The following is a 24,081-nucleotide window of genomic DNA, read 5'->3' on the forward strand; positions in this document are numbered from 1 at the left end:
CCCTTCTCAACCTTTTGGCTAAAATCAAGTGCAGTTTAGCCAGCTATGCAATTGGGTGAAAAGTATTTACTGTTCCATTATCTGGGTTGTTGAGTGAGCTCTATAAATTTTGCTGGTCTCTCTGTTTCTGGATCCCTCTCTTCTTTATCATATTATCCTAGCTTTCTAATCCATCTTATTTTTAGATTTAGATGGCATTTCTCCTCCACCTCCCACTACACACACACACACAATGTAGGTGGGCTTTTAATTGCATGAAGCCACTAGAATAGTCACATACCTATCTCTAGGGTCCATTCTTCAGAAATTGATTTTACAAAATGACCTTAGAGGAATGTACTAACCCTGCTGTGAGATAATTTGAGTTTTACTTGTGCTCACCTTATGTGGAACCTGGTGATAAATGTGACCTAATATTAATTCCTCAATCCTGTCTTCCTTGTTCAGGGTGGCAATCTACCCAGCTAAAAATAGTCTGTTGTAGTTAGAGATGGCCGTGGGACATAATTCTGGCCAATAGAAATGGTTGAGGTTTTCTGGGAAAGCTTAGATTTCTCAGTAGAAGTACATTCCTTCATGTTTGGCCTTCTTTCTTCCTGCAACAAAAGTGAGATTAAGGTGTGGCAGCTATACTGCAACCAGGAGGTGGCAAACATGAGTACAAGTGGATGCTGGAATACAAAAATAGAAAATATCTGAGTTCTTGCCATTATTGCTAAGCAGCTGGAAGACACTTGGACTCATTACCTCTGTACTTTTCATTATTTGATCAAAGTAAACTTTATATGCTTAAGTGACTGTGATCATGTTTTCTGTTATTTGCAGCTGACCCTGTCTCTCAAATGACATGCAATATTAGACAGGGTTCTCCACAGAAGCAGAACCAGTAAAGATTTATTGTAAGAAATCGGTTCACTTGGTTATGGAGGATGAGAAGTCCTGCAGTCTGCCATCTATAACCTGGAGACCCAGGAGAGCTGATAGTGTAAATCCTAGTTCATATGCAGGAAAAGATCAATGTTCCAGCTCCAACAGTAAGACAGAGAGTGCGAATTCTCCCCTCCTCTGCCTTTTTGTTCTCATCAGTTCCTCAGTGGATTAGATGATACTCACATTTGGGAGTGCCATCTGCTTTACTCACTCTACTGATTCAAATGCTAATCTCATCCAGAAGCACCCAGAATAATGGCTAACCCGTGACCCAGTCCAGTCAACACATAAAATTAGCCATCACACATATCTTGCACTCTGCTAACAATTTCAGGTAACCATATCTTCTTTGTGGATTGCTTTAGGGGTTGGGTAAATGCGTGATGGAGCATAATAGTCAAGAGCCAGTTCTTCTTTCAGATTCCTCCCTTCTGAGCAGGTGAACCCACAATGCTACTGGAGAACACTCTTTATTTCCCCTGCTTGTCCTTCCATTTTCAGTTATTCTTTCTTGACTTTTTTCAGCTCTTTCTCTCAATACTTCTATTTTGCCTCAAAAAGAGCAAGGAGAGAAGTCAGAGACACCGAATTGGAGGTAGAAGTATCTTAGTTTGAGTTTCTCTAAAGCAGACCTTGGGACAAGGATGTGCGATGAGTAGTTTATTTGGGAAATGACTAAGAAAACACATGTAGAGAAGTGGGGAAGTGAGACAAGGAAAAGAAGACAGCAAACAAAAGGTGTGTCATTGTACAGGCAACTGACAGTGGGCCACTGAGGCTTAGAGACATGGTGTAATGCGTCTTAGTTATCCCAACATGCCCAGATACTAACCCCAGCAAGGTAATTGGAGTATTTATAGGGGAGTATTTACTGGGGAGAGGTGGTTATTCCCCAACACCTCTAGCCTGTGGACCAAGTGGCTCCAGGTGAAGAGTTGCAAGGGCTTGTAACTCTAACAGTTGAAGTTCACTTTGTTAAGTTAGTGTTTCCTCAAGGTGATATCCAGTTGCAATTTTACAAAGAGCAATAAAGTCTTACACAGTAGATTCAGTGGAACCACATACTGTCCTTGTTGTTGCAGTTCATCCAAGATCATAATTAATATACCAGGACTCTATCTGCATGCTCCCACTCTATCAAAGGTGGTATGATGCCATTTTTGAGCAATTTGATTTCACTATCATTTGAGACTATGTATATAACAGTCATTGAAAGACCTGTGTTCTCCTTTCCAGTTACTCTGGCAAATACCATAAGGTCCTTTAGGGAAGGACTGGAGAAATCACTACTCTATATCCTCAAAGGAACTTGGAATGTCCTTCCATTAAAGGGAAGTAATGTCTCATGGCTTTGAGAACTGGCTCACATCTGGAAGGTAGGTGAAAAATTGTGATTGCCCATTTTAATGGTTCTCACCAGTCTTCTTATTCACCCACTTTTGATCTTTTGTGGTTGCATTAGACAGACAATACTCTTACTGACTACCCATCTATCTCACCTCCAGGTCCACCATGCTGTATATGCCACGGCCACAAATTGTAGCAGTTCAAGGCCCTCTGGGCCATGTTGGCTTTGCTGCCCTCCATGAAATCACATCCAGCTTGTTTCTGGTGTTTAGTTCCCTCTGTCCTGGTTCCTTATTATTCCCATTGAAAGCAGCAAGCCCACTTTCACAGTGACAGAAAACAGCCACCACTGAACTTCTCAATGATACCAGTCCCTCTCCCCAGTGCATTCCTTATCATCTTCATGATGGGAGTGTACTCCAGGCCTTCCCTAGAAACAGAGTTAGCCAGTTAGTTCTCTAATCTTAAATAGTTTACCTAATCCATCCATTTAATGCAACATTACAGACTTTTAAATTATTACTCAAATCTGAGACAAAGTTGATCACCCTTGTTTTCAGACCTAAGGAGCCATCCTTTTACAGAAATAAAAAGAATGATGAAGAAATAGTTTGAACAAGTATATGCCAACAAATTAGGTACCTTAACTTAAATGGAAAAATTCCTGGAGAGACACAAACAAAACCAAATTAAAAACTAGAAAATCTGATTTGAACTATAACAAGCAAAAAGATAAGTAATCAAAAAACTTACCACAAAAAAAAACCCAAAGCCAAATGCCTTCACTGATGAATTCTACCAAACACTTAAAGAAGAATTAATACCAACTCTTCACAAGCTCTTCCAAAAACTAAAAAGAGAGAACTCATCCTATGAGACCAGTATTACCCTGATTCTAAAAACAAAGATTGCACAAGAAAAGAAAACTAAAGAAGAGTATCTCTTGTAAATATAGGCACAAAAATTCTCAACAAAATACTAAGAGATCAAATCCAAAATTTATATAAAACAGATGATACAGTTGAATGAATTTGTCCCAGGAATGCAAGGTTGTTTTAACATTAAAAATAAATTAATATAATATACTACATCAACTAAACAAAGAACAAAATCACATAATCATCTCAATAGATGCAGGAAAACCATTTGATAAAATTCATCACTTCTTTGTGATAAAAACACTTAACAAACTAGAAGTATAAGAGAATTTCCTCAACTTGATAAAGAGTATCTATGAAACACTCACATTTAACATCATACTTCATAATGAATGCTTAAACCTGAAATACTGAATACTTTCCTAAGATCAGGAACCAGAAATGGCTGTCTTATCTAGCACTTGTATTCAACACAGTACTAGGAGTTCTAACCAAGGTAATTAGGCAAGAAAATGAGATAAAATATATCCCATGATTAGAAAGGAAGAAGTAATACTATTTTGGTTTGCAGATGACATGCTCTTATTCAAAGAAAATCTTAAGCAATTCACTAAAAAAAAATTTAAGATTAATAAATGAGTCCCACAGATTGCAGCATACAAGATAAATATACAAAAATTAATTATTGTTCTATATAGTAGCAATGAGAGAGCAAAATTTAAATAAATGAAAAAATTTATAATAGCACCAAAAAGAATAAAGTAATTAGGAATAAATTTAGCAGGAGAAGTGTTAAGTATACTCTGAAAACTATAAAATGTTATTGAAGGAAATCAAAGATTTAAATAAATGGAAATAAACTCCATAAACAAGGATCAGAAGACTTATGTTGCTATGATGACAATGCTCTCCAAATCAATCTACAGATTTGGTATAATTTAAATCAAAATGCCAGCTGACTTCTTTGCAGAAACTGACAAGGTGTTCCTAAAATTCATGTGGAAATTAAAGACCTTTTTTTTTTTTAATTTTTTTTATTTATTTATGATAGGCACACAGTGAGAGAGAGAGGCAGAGACACAGGCAGAGGGAGAAGCAGGCTCCATGCACTGGGAGCCCGATGTGGGATTCGATCCCGGGTCTCCAGGATCGCGCCCTGGGCCAAAGGCAGGCGCCAAACCGCTGCGCCACCCAGGGATCCCCGGAAATTAAAGACTTAAAATAGCCAAAGCAACTTGCAAAAGAACAAATTTGGAGAACTCACACTTCCAAACTTTAACTTTAACCTTACTACACAGCTACAGTAATCAAAACTGTGTGGTATTATTATTAAAATATATATATATATATATATATATGTATTTATATATATATACATATATATATATAACAATAAAATAGGCATCTTACCATTTATCTTCAACTAAGATGGCCAGGAAATTCAATGGAGAAAAATAGTCTTTCAACAAATAATGTTGGTAAAACTGGATATACACATGCAAAAACTATACTTAGACCCCACTTCACAACACTCAAACCCTAACTCAAAATGGATCAAAGATCTAAACTCAAGAGCTAAAACTATAAAACTCTAAAATGTTTTATGCATAAAAATATAGGCATGATCTTGAATTAGGCAATGGTTTCTTAGATATAACACAAAAGAACAAGCAAAAAAGACAAAATTAATAATATACAACATCAAAATGAAAAACGTCTGTGCTTCAAAGTACATCATCAAGAAAGTAAAAAAAGAAACAACAGAATGGGAGAAAACTTTTGCAAATCTTATATCTGAAAATAACGAGATACCACTTTACAACCACTATGATGGTTATAATAAAAAAGATGGGCACCTGGGTGACTCAGTTAAGTGTCTGCCTTCAGCTTAGTTCATGATCCCAGGTTCTCAGATTGAGCCCCACGTCAGGCTCCACACTTACATTTTTTTAATGTTCTTATCTCAATAATCATCATCATCATCATCATCATCCATAATTAGCTCACTGCTGCCATCTCCCATCTTAACCAAAAAGTCCAGGATCATTGATGCATATTTTCAATAGCACTTCAGTTTGAAAGTTTATCCGGAATAAAAGTAGTTTGTAAAACTGAAGGCTGAAAAAGATGAGAGTCTCAGCATATTAAGATCTATCTTACTGGTATGTAAATATTGGGTATTAATTTAGAAACAAAGGTGGTTTTGACAGTGAAGTGCTAATACTTCAGCCTCATCTGAGGGGAAACATGCAATTGATTGAATCAAAGGCATTCAAAAAAGAAGGTTATTTCAGTTGCTGTGTCACTCAAGAATAAAAAGAAAAGGGTGAAAGAAAATATTCTATTGATATGTGTTGTCATCTGGGTTTGCTTTTCCATAGTCATCTGTGTGTGCGTTTGATTGTATTTTATGTCACCCTGGTGAACAATACCACAATATGTCAAGACCATTAGAATTCAACTACAAAGGAGGCAAGAAAAGAGTTCTGGTTTTCATGTCGATCAGCATCATCTGCTTAGATTTGGAGGCCTTAAAATTAACTCAAGCAATATAAAAAAAATATATCAGACACAATGCAGAACAGGCAGTCTCACAAAAGACTTCCTTTATGGCTCATCAGAGTAAATTTCTTGTCAAAATACTCCCAGCACTAAGTAAAGGTTATCTATTCATATGAACACCTGACTTATGAAATCAATCAGGGCACAATAAGAAAGATGCCTGCTTTTTGCATGCATTCAAGTTGTTGCTTCCATTAACTTAACTTCCTAAAAATATATTTCATTTTTTCAGTCTGCTCTGCATAACTCATTAACATCATAATCGCCAGCAATAATTGCCTGAAGTGAGTAAAGAAAATCACGAAAGATGAAGAGTTGAATTACCACTTAATGAAAGAAGAAAAAAAAGAAGACAATTTAAATCAACAGTCTACGATACTACCACCACTCCCTTCCTTGAGAAAATGTATAGTAATTGTGTTTCTTGGAGCTTGTTGTGTTTATAAATGAGGGCTCTCAGACAGTAAATTCTCGAAATGATTCTAAGGGCTTAATTGATGATGTGAATCAGAATATTTGCTCAGCAATCCAAAGATGCATTTTTATAACAAGTCACAAAATAATACTATTTAAAATATTTCAAAATTATCTCTATGGTAATTATAAGTCCTGGCCAAAACAAAGTGTTCCTCTTGGTCTTCAAAATGTGTGGAGCCTACTAGAAATGTTAAATATACTTGGGAACTTAATGGGTATCCATTTAAACCAGTGCTTCCCTACTAGAGTTGATTTGCACTCCCAGGAAACATGTATCAATGTCTGGAGAACTTTATAGAGTTGTCACAATTTAGAGTATGCTCCTGGCATCTAGGACAGCTCCACACAATAAAGAATCATCTGGCCAAAAATATCAGTAGTACTGAAGTTGAGGAATCCTGATTTATATAGCAACAAAGGACCTAAGAGGTTACTATAAAAGGCAAGTGAAATAAAGGGACAGTGTCTTTTACTACAAAAAGAACACAAAGAAGTCTGAGCAAAGCTAAAAAAATTAATGCAGTAGTTTACAAAACAATAATTTATTTTATAGTTTAGTGAGCAAGCTGGAGTTAGGGAAATGGGAGAGGGAATATAATAACACATTACTCCAGCTGCCCTTACTGGCCAACCTTCAACTCATAGTAATTTAGGACTGATGAGTGTCAGATAATCAGCAGGCTTTGGTTTTAGTAAAATGTAATTATGATTTATCATTTCATAGTTATTTCTTAAATCTGTAAACATGTGCATTATTATAAGAAACAGATTAAGTGGGTCAACAAGTTCAGCTAAGTATACACGTGAGAGGATATTAAAGTGGAATTTTAGGAGATGCCTTAGAATAGTGGCTCTCAAACATCAGCATACATCAGAATCACCTGGAAGGTTTGCTAAAACACAGACTTTTTATGCTTCACACCTAGAATTTCTGATCCAGTAGGTCTGGGGTGAGTTCAGAGAATGGGCCTTTTAACCCATTCTCCCATTATCCTTGGGGGTTCCCCGCCCCCAAGGATAATGCTGGTCTGGGACCATTGTAAGAGCCACTGCCTTCGTTCAATGGATACTGCAACCTTAAAGGAAGTGCAAGGCAACTATGATGCAAACTGTTTGGAGGAGGTGATTAAAACATCCTCCTCCACAACAAGGACCTAGAGATTTAGAGATGAGGGAAGTAGGGCTTTACAGAGAACTCTAAATTGTGTATTGTGAGGCACATCCCCTAATAGGGGGTAGAAGCGGGCTGGAGAGTGTAGGCACTTCCCATCATGACTGGGGGAGAAAGCTTCAATCCAACCACTCACAAAAATATCTTCCTTACAGTTTGCAAACAGAGTACACTCATCTCTCTCTTTCTCTCTCTCTCTCTCTCTATTCCCCCCCCCCCCTTCCTCTGAGAAATCTAAATAGCAACAGAGCAATAGAGTCTGACTGGCTGGCTAGCTGATCTGATGGTAGGGCAGATGGGAAGTGGCTATTGTGTTGGAATTAGTCTGCTCTGCTGGAGTCTGACAGGGAAAATGTCAGATGACTGTCCCCTCACATAAGGGCCATGTGCAAGAGACCTTGCAGAGTCTTCGTAAATTCTGACCAAGAGGGCAGCCTGCCATGGTAAGGAGTAAAGGCTGGAGGTACTGCTGGATTTATAGAGGCCAAGAAGAAGTAAGATGTGAGCCATAATACAGATGTATTTTACCCAAGGCAGAAAATTTCCCCAAGAGGTCGCCAACGACTAAGTTAAGTGCATCCAGAAAGTCATTGTAAATGCCTGACAAATCTCACAAGCATTGAAATTAGGTAGGTAGGATTCTATTAGGTGGGAACTTTTCCCCTTAGGGCATCTCTCCCTATCCCTCCAACTCTGGAAGGATTAGAAGCATGGTTTTTCAGAGGATAGAGAATGTACAGAATATGGAAAAGATGCCATCTATATTCTTACCCCTGATTCCAGCCTCCCTACCTGGAGGAGGCCTGAGCAACGGAGAATTGTTAGCTTAACTAAAGAAGGACCAGAAAAGACAAGGTCCTGCCTGAGTTTTGATCCCAAGGTAGAGTAGAAATTTGCCTCCCAGTGGGGATTTAAAAGGAAAATGGAAAGCTAAAATTAAAGTTGTTATTGTTTTGTCATGCCCCCATGAGTGATGTATCTTCAGTAATGTCTATACACACAGTATTTATCTTACCTTCCTAATGTCTCTGAGTAAGTTTCCTGCTACACAAATCCATGTCTGACCCACTTCTCCACATTTGTCCTCAGTTTCATCCTTTGATAGAAGAGGTCAGGGTTATTTTATTTTATTTTATTATTATTTTTTTATCAGGGTTATTTTATAAAGCGTGGATAGTTGTAAGCCAAGAAAAGTCTGATAAATGGCTGTTTAAATACAGAAACATCATATTACATTCCACATTAGTTGAAAGCCCAAAGAATATGTATTATTTGATGTATTTGACCAGAGTTTAAAGTCTTTTAAATAACCCTAATACTTGAGTGAGCAATCAAGTAAGCCATTTGGGGACTCAGTTTTAATTGATATAGACAATTGCAGAGCAAAAAGTAAAGAATATATGAGAATCCTAATGGATATATGTTATCAATTGGATATGCCTTTAGTATTTAGGATTTCATTGTTACAGCTATGACAGGTTCCCTAACTTCTTCATTTTCACTTTTAGTAAACCCTGCCCCCATCACCATATTGATGTCATGGATTGAAACACCATTTTGATCAGATCCCCAGTCAAATCTAGTCAATGGGTCCTCGTGTCTACAGAATTATAATTATCCATGTTGGTTAACATGTGCTGATTAGGACATTCTATCAATTATGAGTATGATCATTCTGAAAAGGAATTTGGCAACTTAATAATCAGGGTTCTACCAGAGAAACAGAACCATTATTATCTCTATCTATCTGGTAAATTATGTAAGTGTGTATATAACCTATACGTATTGATGTATGGGTGCATGTGAAGACATATACACATGTATATAAGACATATATGTACGCACATATGACATATATACACATAGTATAAATACCTACAAATACATAAAGAATTGACATGAGTGACTGTGGGGACTGGGTAGACAAATCTGAAGCCCATTCAGGAAGGCCAAGCTAGAAACTTCAGGCAGGAACCAAAGCTGCAGTCTACAGCAGGAATTTCTTCTTCAGGGAAGTCTCAATTCTGCTGTAAGGCCTTTCAACTAATTAAATCAGGCCCACCCTGATGATTGAGGATAATCTCCTTTACTTAATACCAACTAATTGTAGTTGTTAATCATATCTACAAAATACTTTCACAGCAACACCTATATTAGTGTTTGATTGAATAACTGGGCACTACAGCCAAGCTAAGTTGACACATGAAATTGGCCATCACAGCAACATTATCAAAAGGTGCAAATAGCTTCGTATCATTTGACTTAGGATTCCAATTCCTGAAATCTGTCCTAAAGGAAATAAGCAGAGATGTGCACAACTTTTCATATGTATTAGTGGCTCACTTCAATTACTATCTTGAAACAAAGCTCTGTCCCATCAGCCAAAGACACATATGCTTGATCCCAGAAAGTATGCTTATTTGGCAAGTTCAAGCCAAGGTTATTATTTAATCATTGACTAATAAGTTGCATCTTTAATGAAAAGTGGAAAAGGGTTAAAAAGTGTTAAGACTGCATACTATGGTTATTTACCTCTTCACACCATAACATTTCTAAAAGATCCTAGAGTATGCATGTAACTTTTTACACTCTGAAAAATAAACATTTTATATATTTTTAAAATAACTCCAAGAGGCATTTTAAAACACCAATAAAAGCAAAAACAACACTGTAATTAAACTAAGTACAGCACTCTGAATATGACAACATAATTTGTATGCATCATAATGTTATGATTTTAATGCCTAACACACCACACAGTGTCTAATATTAGGGAATCAAAACTGAATATTAGAGAATTGAGCTTAGACCTCTGAGTTCTACTGTAGGATAAACCAGTGACTACTACCAGAGCAGATAGTACAATGAAAACAACTTTCTGGGAATTAGTGGAGCTTGTATAGAGTCTATTACTCCTTCACCTGGTACCGATCAGGTCAAAAATAAAACAAAACAAAACAAAAATCTAAGTACCAGCATAAATAGCTTATTGCCCAAAGCCACTCCTCTTCAAAGTACCCTGATCCATTCTTTGCCACCCAAAGGCATGTCTATGGTTCTCCTTATGCCAACTTCTAGAAAAACAATAGGCTAATTGTAGTGTCTTCTGACCCTTCCCACTAATCCAGAGGGATTAAAACTTTTCTACAAATCAATTTCCTAAACTCTTCTAACATTAGGAGAGACTGATTCATCATAACCCAAGATATTCACTGGATCAAGTCATTTATAATAATGGACAAGCCCAAGGCAGCCCAGGTGGCTCAGCAGTTTAGCGCCACCTTCGGCCCAGGGTGTGATCTTGGAGACTCGGGAAAGAGTCCCACATTAGGCTCCCTGCATGGAGCCTGCTTCCCCCTCTGCCTGTGTCTCTGCCTCTCTCTCACTGTGTCTCTCATGAATAAATAAATAAAATCTTTAAATAAATAAAAAATAAATAAATAAATAAATAAATAAATAAATAAATAAATAACAAGCCTGCTATCACTTTAATTGTATGAGCCCAGCTTCCACCCTTTATCTTGATCTTCTAACCTCACCCTTAAAGTAAAACTGGTCTATGGGACAAGTTAGTTGCCCCTTTAAGCTTCCCTTTATTTTCTCTTTAATATTTTATTTATTAATCTGAGAGAGAGAGAACAAGCCATGGGGAGGGGCAGAAGGAGAGAGAAAGGAGAAAGACAGAGAGAGAGAGAGAGAAATTTTTCAAAAGACTTCCACCGAGCAAGAAGCCTGATGCGGGGCTCGATCTCAGGACCCAGGGAAACATGACCTGAGCTGAAGGCAGACACTTAACTGACTGAGCCACCAAGGTGTCCCATAAACTTCCCTTTGTATTCCAGGTGGCTGGCTGAGTAAACTCAGAGTCCTTCTTGGGCTGAGTACTTACCTGCTCTCTCTCTCTCTCTCTTTCTCTCTCTTTTCAGGTTTATCTGATTACATCTGTCCCAAAATTATAGATTTGAAGTTGAGAGTAGGGAAGAGATAGAGGTTAGAGGTTCCACTGAGGCTCTAAGCTTTAGCCCCATTCTCTGGTTTAGCTTTCATGAGACAGCCTATAATACAGTATTGAATGTTCACCCCTAATCCCTAACAAGGCTTAAAACTGGATCCTTTCCCTAACTTGTTTTAGTCTTACATGTCCATGATGTTCTGGTGTTATTCCTACATCACCACCACTTCAAGACTGGATAGAACAGCCTTCCTCTATGAAGTATAGCTATTCCTAATGACTTTAATGCCTTTGTTTGATTCTACATTTCCAAGAGAAGCTTCTCTGTTCATCGTCTTGGCTTTTTTGAGTTACTGTTTCAGGCTGCTATTCAAATCAAGCCCTGGTATCCAAGAGTCTCTTTCTGCTGTATTTTAGTGTTTACCTCCTTCATTTCTCCTCAGTTTTGGTGATTTAACCTGCCTGCTTATCTTGGGTCCTATGGAGGGGGGGTAGGGCAGAATTATAAGATAGCCCCAAGACTTCTGGGCCTTAGTATATATGCCCTGTATAATCCCTTGCCCTCAGGCATGGGTGGGGCCAGAAAATATGATGGATCTCATTGCATGATTAGTTTGTACCATATGCCAAAAAGTCTGAGATTTTTAGGTATAAATCAGATCTCAGGATGATTAATTTTGAGAATATCAAAAGTAAGATTATCTTCAGTGAGCCTGACCTAACCTACACCCTTCAGCAGAGGAGGTCTAGAAGTAAGAGAAAAGCAGCAGCTGCAGCAGAAGTTAACCTTGAAGAAGCAGCAGCAGAAGTTGGCCTTGAAGAAGCAAACTAACACTGCAGAGAGGATATGTGGCAGAGAATGGAGGGTGGCCTCTAGGAAGTAGGGAACTTAGATCTTCAAACATAAGGTACTAAATTCTGCTGACAATCACATGACCTTTGAAGAGAGACCAAAGTTCTAGAAGGGCAGGCACTCCTTCAACATCTTCATTGCAGTCTCATGACACCCTGAGCAAAGGGCCATTTTACCCATGCCTGGACTCCCGACCCACAGAAACTTTGAGATACAGAATGCATGTCGTCTTAAGCCGCTAAATTTGTGATGTTTTGTGACACAGTAGTAGTAGAAAACTAATATACATTCCTAGGGTGTTTTTACTACAAGCATGACTGGAGCCTGCAGTACTGAGGACTGCACATGCAATTGCAGGTCAGCCAGACATTGTCTTAGCATTCTCTTCCAGCAACACACACACAAACACATTCCTCCATTCCTAAACTGCCAGTATCCCTTCTGCTTTGGGAGGAGCTGGATCTAATTTCAAGCTAAAGCTCCTCCTGCTCCTGCACTGGACCGATACCTGCAGACCACCTATAGAAACTTTTCTCTGAGCCTGGAGATAAAACAACGTTGTCCTTGGGGACTCGTAGCCTCAGCTGGTGAAGTTGCTTCCATTAATTACAGCACAAAGAAACCTCTTGAATGTAGTATTGTGAAGTTTGTTTTGAAAATCATACTCCTTTTGAAAATTACCATTCATTATGCTTCGTAGCCAAATCATTTTACTTAGGAGCAAAAATGTGATTTTTCTACCAGCTGAAGAGTTCCTCTACAATGAAGCTAGAGAATTATTCCTTGAGCAAGACTGCCTCTCCTGAAGCTAAACTCTTCTTGCATATTTTAGGGAAGAAATGGACAAATCACATGTAAATGGAGAAATAAATTTTTGAAAGCAAGAGCAACCTCCCTTTCAGTTCATTTCTATGAGTATCTTTTTTCTTGTTTTGCTTGCAAAATGGGAAAGAATATAACTATCTGTATTTTTTGTGAATAACTATATAATTCTTCAATTCAAAATCTAAATCTTTCTCTCTGATCTGTAATATCTCATAGCCTCTATAATAAAACAATCAAATCAACTCAATGTGTCTCAAATATGCCATACTCTCTGACACTCTTGTTCAAAGTCATTTTTTGGCTCCTTAACACTGTAGTTTCTTGATATATGCAATGCCATATTTATAGCTATGAATTGTATTTGCTGGATAGACTGCAATGATTTGTATAGTGATTTGTGATGTGTGTCCCTGAAAGCAACCATACAGAAATGAATTGCATTATAAAAACTACATTTGATGCCTCAATCAAGCCCATTCATTATAATTTTGAAAATTCCACCATGCATAGGTCAGAGCTACTACTTTGCATTTATCAGTAGTTTTCCATTCTCATGGATTACAGATTTATAAGTTTCTAATGATTTTCTAGGCCAAACTGAATACCAATAATCAAAGAAGAACTATTTAGTTTCTAATTATTACAGTAAAATAACCTTGTCTGATTACAAGGAAATGAAATCAGTCTTTTGATCAGAATCATTGCATGGGTACATAAGCACTGAAGTGGGTTATTTATTGAAGAAGGCAAGGCTTGTGGTGGATATAAATTAAACAGATGATTCCTTTCCCTTCTTTACTTTCTTTCTCTGTCATGGCACGACAGGAAATGAGGAAGTGCCAGGATTCCCTTTGCAATTCTGAACATTGTCTTAGGTGTTTCAGAACCTCACTAGATATCTTGAGCTGTATTTAAGGAAAAATAAATTTGAAATGGCCGACACAGTCAAAAACAGAAAAAGTTTTTTAAAAATAGAAAAAATAAACTTACCTTTTTCCTTCTTCATATTTTCCCCACTCCTGAATATGGACTGTGGTGATTTTTTTTTCTCCTTCTTTTGCCATGCCAATGAGATTGTAGGTTCCATGGAAGTTGAAATGGTGACTTACTTATTCACCATTATATTCCCACAGTTTAGCAGAGTGTTGGATATAGAGCAAGGCCCTTACAAACATGTGCAATACATGAATATCCCTAAGCATTTAGAAACTTGTGCTTCTCTCTAAAATCAGAAAATGGATTGGATAAACCATGTTAAGATGAAATTTCCCACCAAATCTTTAACCAATCTTTGAGGACTAAACTATGTTGACCAGGGATGACCCATAGGAAACCATGCTTAACAATAACAACAAGAGGGATCCCTGGGTGGCGCAGCGGTTTGGCGCCTGCCTTTGGCCCAGGGCGCGATCCTGGAGACCCAGGATCGAGTCCCACGTCGGGCTCCCGGTGCATGGAGCCTGCTTCTCCCTCTGCCTGTGTCTCTGCCTCTCTCTCTCTCTGTGACTATCATAAATAAATAAAAATTTAAAAAAAACAAAAAACAATAACAACAAGAAAAAAATTTTTAAAACTTAGGAGAGATAGCCATCATCACACTGTAAGGAGTATAGACTCTACATAAATAGCTCAGGAAAAATCACTAAACATGTAAACAAGTGAGCAACATTCACAACCCCTATGAGAGGTGGAAATAAGAATCTAGAGTATACAATATATTACCTAAAATACTCAGTTTTTAACAACAAAAAAAATACAAGGCATGCAAAGAAATAAGAATATGTAGCCAATATATAGAAGGATACTATCTCTGTTTCAATATAAGCACTCTGTAGGGGCCCAGATGTTGGACTTAATAGACAAAAAAGTAGGTATTATATATGTTCAAAAACAAAGGTAAACCATGTTCTGATAATTAGAGGACAGTATAATAACAGTGGATAATCAAATATAGAACCTCGATAAAAAGAGGGGAGTTATAAAAACTAACCAAGTAGAATTTCAGGTACTGAAAAGTACAATAATTGAAAAAATCAGTAAAATAGCTCAACAGAAGATTTGAGCTAGCGGAAGTAAAACTCAGCAAACCTGAAGTGGGTCAATAAAAATAATCCTGAGGAACAGAAATAAAAAAGAATGGAGAACATAATGAATAGAACCTCACACACTTGGGACAACATAAAATATATTAACATATATGTAAAGGAGTCTCAAAGAGAGGAAAAGGGGCAGAAAAATAAATGAAGAAATAATGGCTAAACATTTTCAAAACTTTATCACCAAAAAAGAGAAAAGCATTAATCTATATATACAGAAAGCTTAATGAACTGCAAGCAGGATAAACACAATGAGATCCACACCTGGACATGTCATAGATAAAGTCCAAGGGGAAATCTTAAAAGCAGTTAACGCATATATACACACAAAAACACCCTCCCCCCCGCCACAACTCATCATCAACAAGGAAACTGTGTTAAAACTACCAGATGACAGGCAGAAAGAAATGAGGCCAGAAGGCAGGCAGTGGGATGACATATCTAAAGTGCTTGAAAAAATACAACTGTCAACTAATAACTGTAGCAAGCAAAACTATAAAAAAATGAAGGAAAAATTAAGGTATCTCCAGATACAAACGAAGACTGAAAGAATTCATTAACAGATTTTCATGGCAAATATCAAAAGAAGTCCTTCAGACTGAAAAGAAATGATACCGTATGGTAACCTGAATCCACACAAAGAAAGAGCACCAGTAAATATAATTATGTAAGAAAATATAGGGCAACTAGGTGGCTTAGTCGGTTAAGTGTCAGCCCTCCACTGAGGTCACATCCTGGAGCCCTGCTGAGCAGGGAGCCTGCTTCTTCTTCTGACTCTGCTCTCCCTCCCCTATTCATGCTCTCTCTCTCTCTCTCTCTCAAATAAATAAATAAATAAATAAATAAATAAATAAATAAATATCTTTTTTAAAGTAGAAATATATTTACAGATACTTAACATGTAAATATAAATATATATATTTCTCTTTTCTCTACTGATTTAAAAGGCAATTGCAAAAAACAATTATTACAAAACTATCAATGGGCTTATATAAAGTTATAGATACATGACAATAATAGCATAAAGGAATACATCTGTACTGGATAAAGTTTCTATATCTCACTGGAATCAAGGCAGAGGATGAGGGCTGGAAACAAGAGATGCTTTAGGAAGTTACTCCAGTAGCTGGAAATGGTCACTTAGGGACCATAGTAGAGCAGTGGCAGTCTACTGGAAACTATTTGAGTGGGATAAATAGATAGAATTACCAAATTTGGCAAAGGTTTAGAACAAAGGGACAGGCTAAAGAAAATCTAAATAAGGTTGAAATGGAAGGAGTATCCATTTACATAACTGGAATAGTGATACTTTGTTGTAGATTATTTAGATTGTTTTCTAGCCTGAGGATTCACTAAGAGCCAGGTCTAGGGGATCCCTGGGTGGCTCAGCAGTTTGGCACCTGCCTTTGGTCCAGGGCCTGATCCTGGAGTCCCACGATCGAGTCCCGCGTCAGGCTCCTGGCATGGAGCCTGCTTCTCCCTCCTTCTGTGTCTCTGCCTCTCTCTCTCTCTCTCTCTCTCTGTCTATCATGATGAATAAATAAAATCATTAAAATAAAAAAAAGAAAGAAAAAGAAGAGCCAGGTCTATGAGGAACCGAAAACAAGGCAGGTCAGTTTTGGCAAGCCCAAACTCTCCATCCCAACCCATCTGAGTTACTACAATGGGAAACCCCATTTGAGTAAGTCATGAGGGTAATGATTCTCAGCAAGGAGAGGAATAAACACAAAAGGTGCCAAGCTGAAGTGGCATTAAATGAAAATTCCTCATATTTCAAATTATTGTCTGGCACTGGTGCTATTAATGAAAAGGAGTCTATTTCAACTCAGTTTCAGTTAACTTAAAAAAAAAAAAACCAATAGTGTGATAGTTTGATGATGAATATAGAGAAAACTGCCAAGATTTCAGATTGGGAAATGAAACAGGGCAGAAATGAGGAAAAGATGAAGAAATGTAATTCAATTGCCATTTAAGAAGAATCTAGGCTTCCATCTGGAACCGTCTAGCCTTCACCGTTGACTTTGCTGTATTCTGTCATTCTCTACAGGTTGAGTGGTAATTCCATTTTCCCTTTTTTCTTTTCAGTATTAATGATTATTTGAATATATTTCTGAATATATGAGACCAGTTTAAAAATTTAGGGCATATTTTTATTATACCAAAAAGATAAATGGTAAATTTTCTCCTATGTTCCATACTCCATTAAAATGGCCCTGGAAATTTTGATTGGATGTCTGGACCTGTGGTGCCCAGAGATCTATGCTAGCTAAGCCTCTGGAACCTACAAGTCCTGACTCTTCTTTTGGTTTGCAGTTCTTCACAACACACACAGTTGGATTTGTGTGAATTATGCTAAGCAATTTTTTTTTTCCTTTGGTTAGAGAGATTCAGGAAAATAAGCAACTCTTATGGAGCCTGGAGATTAGATAATATTAGGATTAATAAAAATGGCAGGGCAGCCCGGGTGGCTCAGCGGTTTAGCGCCACCTTCAGCCCACGGTGTGATCCTGGAGACAGGGGTGTGATCCTGGAGACCTGGGATCGAGTCCCACGTCTGGCTCCCTGCGTGGAGCCTGCTTCTCCCTCTGCCTGTGTGTCTGCTTCTCTCTCTCTTTCTGTGTCTTTCATGAATAAATAAATAAAATCTTTAAAAAATTTAAAAAAGGGGCAGCCTAGGTGGCTCAGCAGTTTAGCACTGCATTCAGCCCAGGGCCTGAGCCTGGAGACCCAGAATCAAGTCCCACGTCTGGCTCCCTGCATGGAGCCTGCTTCTCCCTCTGCCTGTGTCTCTGCCTCTCTCTCTCTCTCTCTGTGTGTGTGTGTGTGTGTGTCTCATGAATAAATAAAATTTTTAAAAAAATTTAAAAAAGTAAAAATGGCAATCAGTATCTCCATGGAATTAATAATTCAAGAAAACTTTTTCTATTTATGTGTCCTCTCATCTCCTGTCATCACTCTTCCTATTCTTTTCCTCTCCTTTGTTTATATGGGGAAATACTGCCTTCTAGAAAGTTGCCTTGAATAACATCAAGAGCAGAAGTCACTATGAAGACCTGCTCAGTTATGATGTAAATGGCATCTCTTGCTAAAAACATATAACACCCCCGAAAAGGAAATCTTGGCTGAGGAAGAGAAGAGCTCAGCATGGACTCAATGCCATTGACATGATTTTCATCATGTGTTTCAGCAAACACTGGAGATTTTGTGACTCATTCCTTGGGGGACACCCTATTTCCCAACAGATAGATGACCTTGTCTACTTAAGGTCTACAAGGTAACCAGATCTTGCCAACAGTAACCACAGTTTTTATATTATAATTTGTAACACCTTACCTTACTTAAAAAGTATGAATGGGGAAAAAAAGTATGAATGGCCCAGTTTACTGAAGCTAGGAGAAGTAAGTTACCTTGTGTTGAGTAGCTATTCTGTGCATTATATTAATTAATTGAATCCTTTCCAGGATGCCTGGGTGGCTCAGTCAGTTAAATATCTGCCTTTGGCTCAGGTCGTGATCCTAGGGTCCTGAGATCAAGCTTCATGTTGACTCTGCTCAGCAGGGAGCCTGCTTCTCCCTCTCCCTCTGCCTCTGTCTGCCACTCCCCCTGCTTGTGCTCTCTCTCTGTCAAATAAACAAATAAATAAAATCTTTTTAAAAAGTCAATTGAATTCTTTCCATAATTCTGTGAGGAAGACATTCTGTGACTGTGACCAAGGCTCATAACATTTAAATGACTTTCTCAGGATCATACATATAAGCTCAGAATAGATTAAGAGGTAGAATCCATGGACAATTTCCTAAGAAATCAATCTGTATCCAGTACTAAAGCATTATCTAAGTACTTGGAAAATTTCTTGACAGTTAACCCAAGGATTCAGATCAGATTTCTCACCATCACTTGGGAAATGTAATTAGTCCTCTAGGACTGAAAGAGAATAGAAAAAACAAGAGTATAAAACACTCTTCTTTGGAACTGATCTCACTGAAGACTAAATGCTGACTAAACATTAAAAGAATATTTTTTGAAGTAGGGCTGCATTATCAAGTTATCCAAGGACCTTATCTGTCTCAATCAAGGGCTGCATTATTCATTTCCAAAAACCTCATCTGTCTCAATCAAGCCCTGTCATGTAGTGTCACAAAGCAGGTGTCCTGGGACACCTGCACACTCTGAGAAGGAGTTAGCATACAGACAACTTATTAGGGCATATTTTTAAGATCAATACCTACAAAAGAAAAGAAGAATAGAGGATTGGGCTAAAGGAGGAGGTAAGCTGTGACAAAGATTCAGCTGTGGCCTTGGCTAATCTCTACAATTGAGCCTTTCATAGCTGTTCTGACTTGGGCTGAGATGGTCAGGTATTTACATATTTCTGTCAGTGGGCCATTGGATGATATGGATCAGCTGCCCCAGAAAGGAGTGTGACCATGGGCAAAGAAGTATCAAAGGATTACCAGGAGTAATTTCTGGAGATGGCTGACAGCTGAAAACTCTCAGCTGCAGACTCCCAGTCACTGAGAGGAAATGTCCCTCATTCCAGAAGACAGTTCTGGGTGAATCATCACAGTATTGACTACATGTAACTCAATAATAGTTAAGCCAGCCTTCATAATCAGACCCATGTGGCTCTGAGCACATGTTTTGTCCCTTATATCAGTATGCCTATCTGAATGCACAAGGAACACTGTTCTCGATTGCCAAAGTTCCAACCTCTTCTAACCAGGCTTCAGAGTATCTTAAAGAACAAAATATATGTTCCTGGTTGCTCAAATCAACATTTGATTCAATTATAATAATTCTGAGCTAGATGTGGGAAGGAGCATCCTATCACCTGATATTTTCACCCACTCTCCAAATATAGTGAAGTAATTCAGAGAAACCACTCTTACATGCAGACACATAGATATACAGCAAGACTATTATAGGTAGGCAGTCCTTGAGCCTTTCCTGATCCCTAGAAAGTGCTCTGCAGGGCTGAAAGTTGGGTCCCTAGTAAACTCCCCCAAGCCTTTGCTTCCCATGCTGAAAGAGGTGTTTGCAGCTTTGCAAAGGAAACGGTCAATACTGCCAGACATAAGCTTTTGCTTTTCCCCAAGCGGTGCTAAGGTGTCTGAAGATCCGCTGGGGAAACCAGGGTAAGTTAACAGTGATTCTTGAATGTTTCTCCTGGCCACTGAGGAGTGAGTTGAAAAGAAGGAATCAGACATGATCCAAACCATAAGTGTAGTCTTAGTTTGGGTTCCTCTACAAGCAGAACCTGAGACATGAGCAGGGAGGGGAGAAACAGAGAGACAAGGACAAGCAAATTCCACACTGAGTGAAAAGCCCAACTCAGAGATCCCCCTGACATCAGGGGCAAAACCAAAAGCCAGATGCTTAGCTGGCTGAGCCACCCAGGCACCCCTAAATGGTTTCTGTTAGAGCTGTTAGCCCTGGGTAACTAGAATTAAATCCTGTGGAAGACCTTTTGAGGAAACCTTACAAAATTCACCTCAGAATGACTTCAACAAAGAATGGGTGCCTGGGGAGGCATTTCTCTAGTGCCTCCAATCTCTTACTGTATAATGGTCTCCCCTGAGGAGATGAATCTCTCCACACTTCCAGAGCCAGCTCCCATGGTTTTAGAGAAAGCACTGAGTAAGAAGCATGGAGGACCCAGGTGGGACAGGGTCAGCCTGCCAGAAACTGTCCACCACAGCTGGTGCTGAAATTGGACATGGGCCAAGAATATTCTGTAGGACTTGAAAGATGTCTGCTATAGCGGGGGATTGTCCTGGTAGATTTGTGCATGGTTGTTTTGTGAGAACAGCTCTCGCAAAAGCAAGAGTGAAAAGGTGGTCACTTGACTGTCGACCTTAATCTTTTTTTTTTTTTTTTTTTTAATTTATTTATGATAGAGAGAGAGGCAGAGACACAGGCAGAGGGAGAAGCAGGCTCCATGCACCGGGAGCCTGATGTGGGATTCAATCCCGGGTCTCCAGGATCACGCCCTGGGCCAAAGGCAGGCGCCAAACCGCTGCGCCACCCAGGGATCCCTGTCGACCTTAATCTTGAATGTTTCTGCCCTCTGTGCTCAGGGGCCCTTCCTCTTGCCCACATTAAAGAACACCTGCGTGCTTAGGAATTGTTTCTCCAGGGCATTTGTGAGCTTTTTGCTTTCAGTTCTGGCTCAATCCCCCCAAACCAAGAGTAATTTACCCCTATCAGGCCTCTCTCCTCATCCCCAGTAAATATCAGTTCCCACACCTGCTGCAAGGAGCAAAGTTCAGAAGATTGTAAGTAAACAGTGTTTGTGAGGCTGGGGTGGTTTCTTCAAACTACACATTTTAAATTTTTGGCTTGATCAGTGGGAATCTAGTTACCGGTAAAGATGTCATTTTAGTGACCTTTTATTTTGTCTGAATTCAATCTTGGGTATCAGGAAGGGCCTCGGAAATCAGCTGTCACCACTAACTAACCTTGTGACTTCTTGGGTCACCTGGGTGGCTCAGGAGTTGAGTGTTTGCCTTCAGCTCAGGGCATGATCTGGGGGTCCTGGGATGGAGTTCCATATCGGGCTTCCTGCATGGAGCCTGCTTCTGTCTCTGCCTATGTCTCTGCCTCTCTCTGTGTGTCTCTCACAAATAAAAAAATAAAATCTCTAAAAAACAAAAACAAAAAATTTTGTTGCTTCTTTGGGCTTCTGTATGCCTTATCCGTAAATTCTATGATTTCATTATATATCATGAAATGGCCTACTATTTCTTTTTTTTCAATCACTCAGGCAAGTGAGATAAAACATTTCATTTCTATTCATTGAATATGATTTGTAAAATGGTACAGAAAGCTAAACTCTTAGGGGCAGCCTTTTCACTACAAATCAATTGGCATTCTTCCTACTGTTTGAAAAATTATAATACTCATGTCTTCAGATTTCTCACCCTTATCTTCTTTTACTACTTCACTGCACTGAACCTTGAAATACAATTTTTTCAGCACTAAAAATAAGGCTGCCTTTTTGGCCAATGTCTAGAGAAGGAAAATAAGCATGAAGGTAGGTTTTAGGTTTGCTTCCCTTATTACCTGTCAAATGTATGATTCTAAATAAGATGGTGCAGACCCTCATTCTCAAATGCTGGCTATTTCTTGTTATTCATTAAAGGGTACAATGTAGTGGCTCCTGGGTGGCTCAGTCAGTTAAGTGTCTGCCTTAGGCTCAGGTCATGATCCCAGGGTCCTAGGAGCAAGCCCCATGTTGGGTTCCCTGCCTATCGGAGAGCCTGCTTGTCCCTCTCTCTCTGCTCCTTCCCCCTGCTTGTGCTCTCTCTTAAATAAAAAATAAATAAATAAAACTTTTTAAAAAGGGGCACCCTTTTTAAAAGGAGCCTACTTCTCCCTCTGCCTATGTCTCCGCCCCTCTCTCTGTGTCTCTCATGAATAAATAAATAAAATTTAAAAAATAATAAAAATAATTCAATGTATTTTTAAAAAAACAATCATCTAGATCTCTTTGTATGTCACAACTCTTAATTCCCACAGTATCCTCTGTGAGTAACTGCAACTGTTAGTTCCAGAGACAGGTGGAGAAACTGAGGCATTTAACATTAGGTAACGCTCCCACGTCTGTCCAGCTACTAAGTAGGGGAGCCAGGATTTAAACCTAGGCAGTCTGACTTTAAATACTCATGCTCATTATCATCATCTTACAGGGCCTCTTACCTAAAATTCTCTCTGTGAAAGTTTTTGGCATGAATTCATTGATACCTTGTCAAGCTATAAGGAACTTAAGGACACCAGCTTTATTTATATAAACTATGTAAATTTGTTTGAAAATCGGCAGCAAAGCAAAACATTTTCTGCTGAACCTAATCTCCATATACATAATCTAATTTTAGTAATCACGATTTCTCCCACAAATCAGAGCCCAAGGATGTGTCCATGTCTTTCCCTAAGATACTGCAAAGTACCCCAAATGTAAGGGCTGAAGCTTGGAGATATTTTTAGTCATAGAAAAATGTGATTAAGGATAGTAATTCTGTTAGTGATCTCTGACCTATTTTTGGCTTAGAATCACCAGTAAATCCTGCATATAGCTAGCTAGCACTGATGGCATATCAGCATGTGCGCGTACTACGATTCCATTCAGTCTTTTATGGTTGGGGGGTGTAATGAAATCTATTGCACACTAGATGGCAGCCTTGCCACGTGAGCCCCCAGCCTAAACCCACAGAACTAAAGTGAGAACTGTTCTCATTTCAAAGTAGTATGTTTAAGAAGATGTGAACACAGAGCTAATAATGAATCTACTTCTCTGATTCCAGGTTTAGAGGCTAACCCCTGTGGAAGAAAGGACTAACATGGAAGTGAAAGAATTGTCCTCTGCTCAGTAGTTGGACAGGACTAACAGTTGTCCTACAGAGACTTCTTCCCTATGAGGCTAGGAAAGGTCACTTTCTACACCTTGCGCAGTTAGAATCATTACAGAAAGCTTCCCTGGAGACTCTTCAGAAAAACACAATAGTACACATAATTATACACTGAAATAGCTGAATCCTTGTAGCTCTTACATGATTAATTTATCACTGAATAATTACGTGATGGTTGATCACATTTGTGCTAGACATTTTGTGCAACTTTTTTCTTCAAAACATCCATTTTTCCCCAAAACATAAAATATTTGATAGATGGGGACACCTGGCTGGCTCAGTCAGTAGAGTGAGTACTTGACTCTTGATTTTCGGGGTTATAAGTTTGAGTCCCATGTTGGGTATAGAGATTACTTAAAAATAAAATCTTTTAAAAAAAAGATTTGATGGATAAATAAAAAGGTGGTAGTCTCAGTATTATTATACATGGTACTTTAGAGTCATTGAATGTAACATCTCCTTTTTCTTCATCCTAGAAATGCCTCCTCTGATCTTCACTGTTGCTGAACTCCGTCCCCAGCAGAGTCTATGCTCAAATCCTCCAGGTAGCATGTCCTCCTCCCTGCCAGATGACAGCTAGAGAGA

General features: G+C 38.6%; 1 long non-coding RNA gene across 4 annotated transcripts in view; it reads right to left on the minus strand.

Annotated features, from left to right (window-relative positions):
• LOC144294341 (uncharacterized) overlaps nucleotides 1-24,081 on the minus strand; it is a 99,753-nt gene that overhangs the window by 9,412 nt on the left and 66,260 nt on the right. For 2 of the 4 annotated variants that reach the window (XR_013361747.1, XR_013361750.1), the window contains 2 exons: nucleotides 8,381-8,461; nucleotides 2,430-2,707 (listed from right to left, as the gene is read on the minus strand). The exons of 1 other annotated variant lie outside the window; for it this stretch is intronic. This is a non-coding gene — a long non-coding RNA (uncharacterized LOC144294341). The remainder of the gene's footprint in view (nucleotides 1-2,429; nucleotides 2,708-8,380; nucleotides 8,462-24,081) is intronic. One more of the 4 variants, XR_013361749.1, reaches the window with a different exon arrangement.

The sequence above is a fragment of the Canis aureus genome, chromosome 22 (assembly GCF_053574225.1).
Source record: "Canis aureus isolate CA01 chromosome 22, VMU_Caureus_v.1.0, whole genome shotgun sequence".
NCBI lineage: Eukaryota > Metazoa > Chordata > Mammalia > Carnivora > Canidae > Canis > Canis aureus.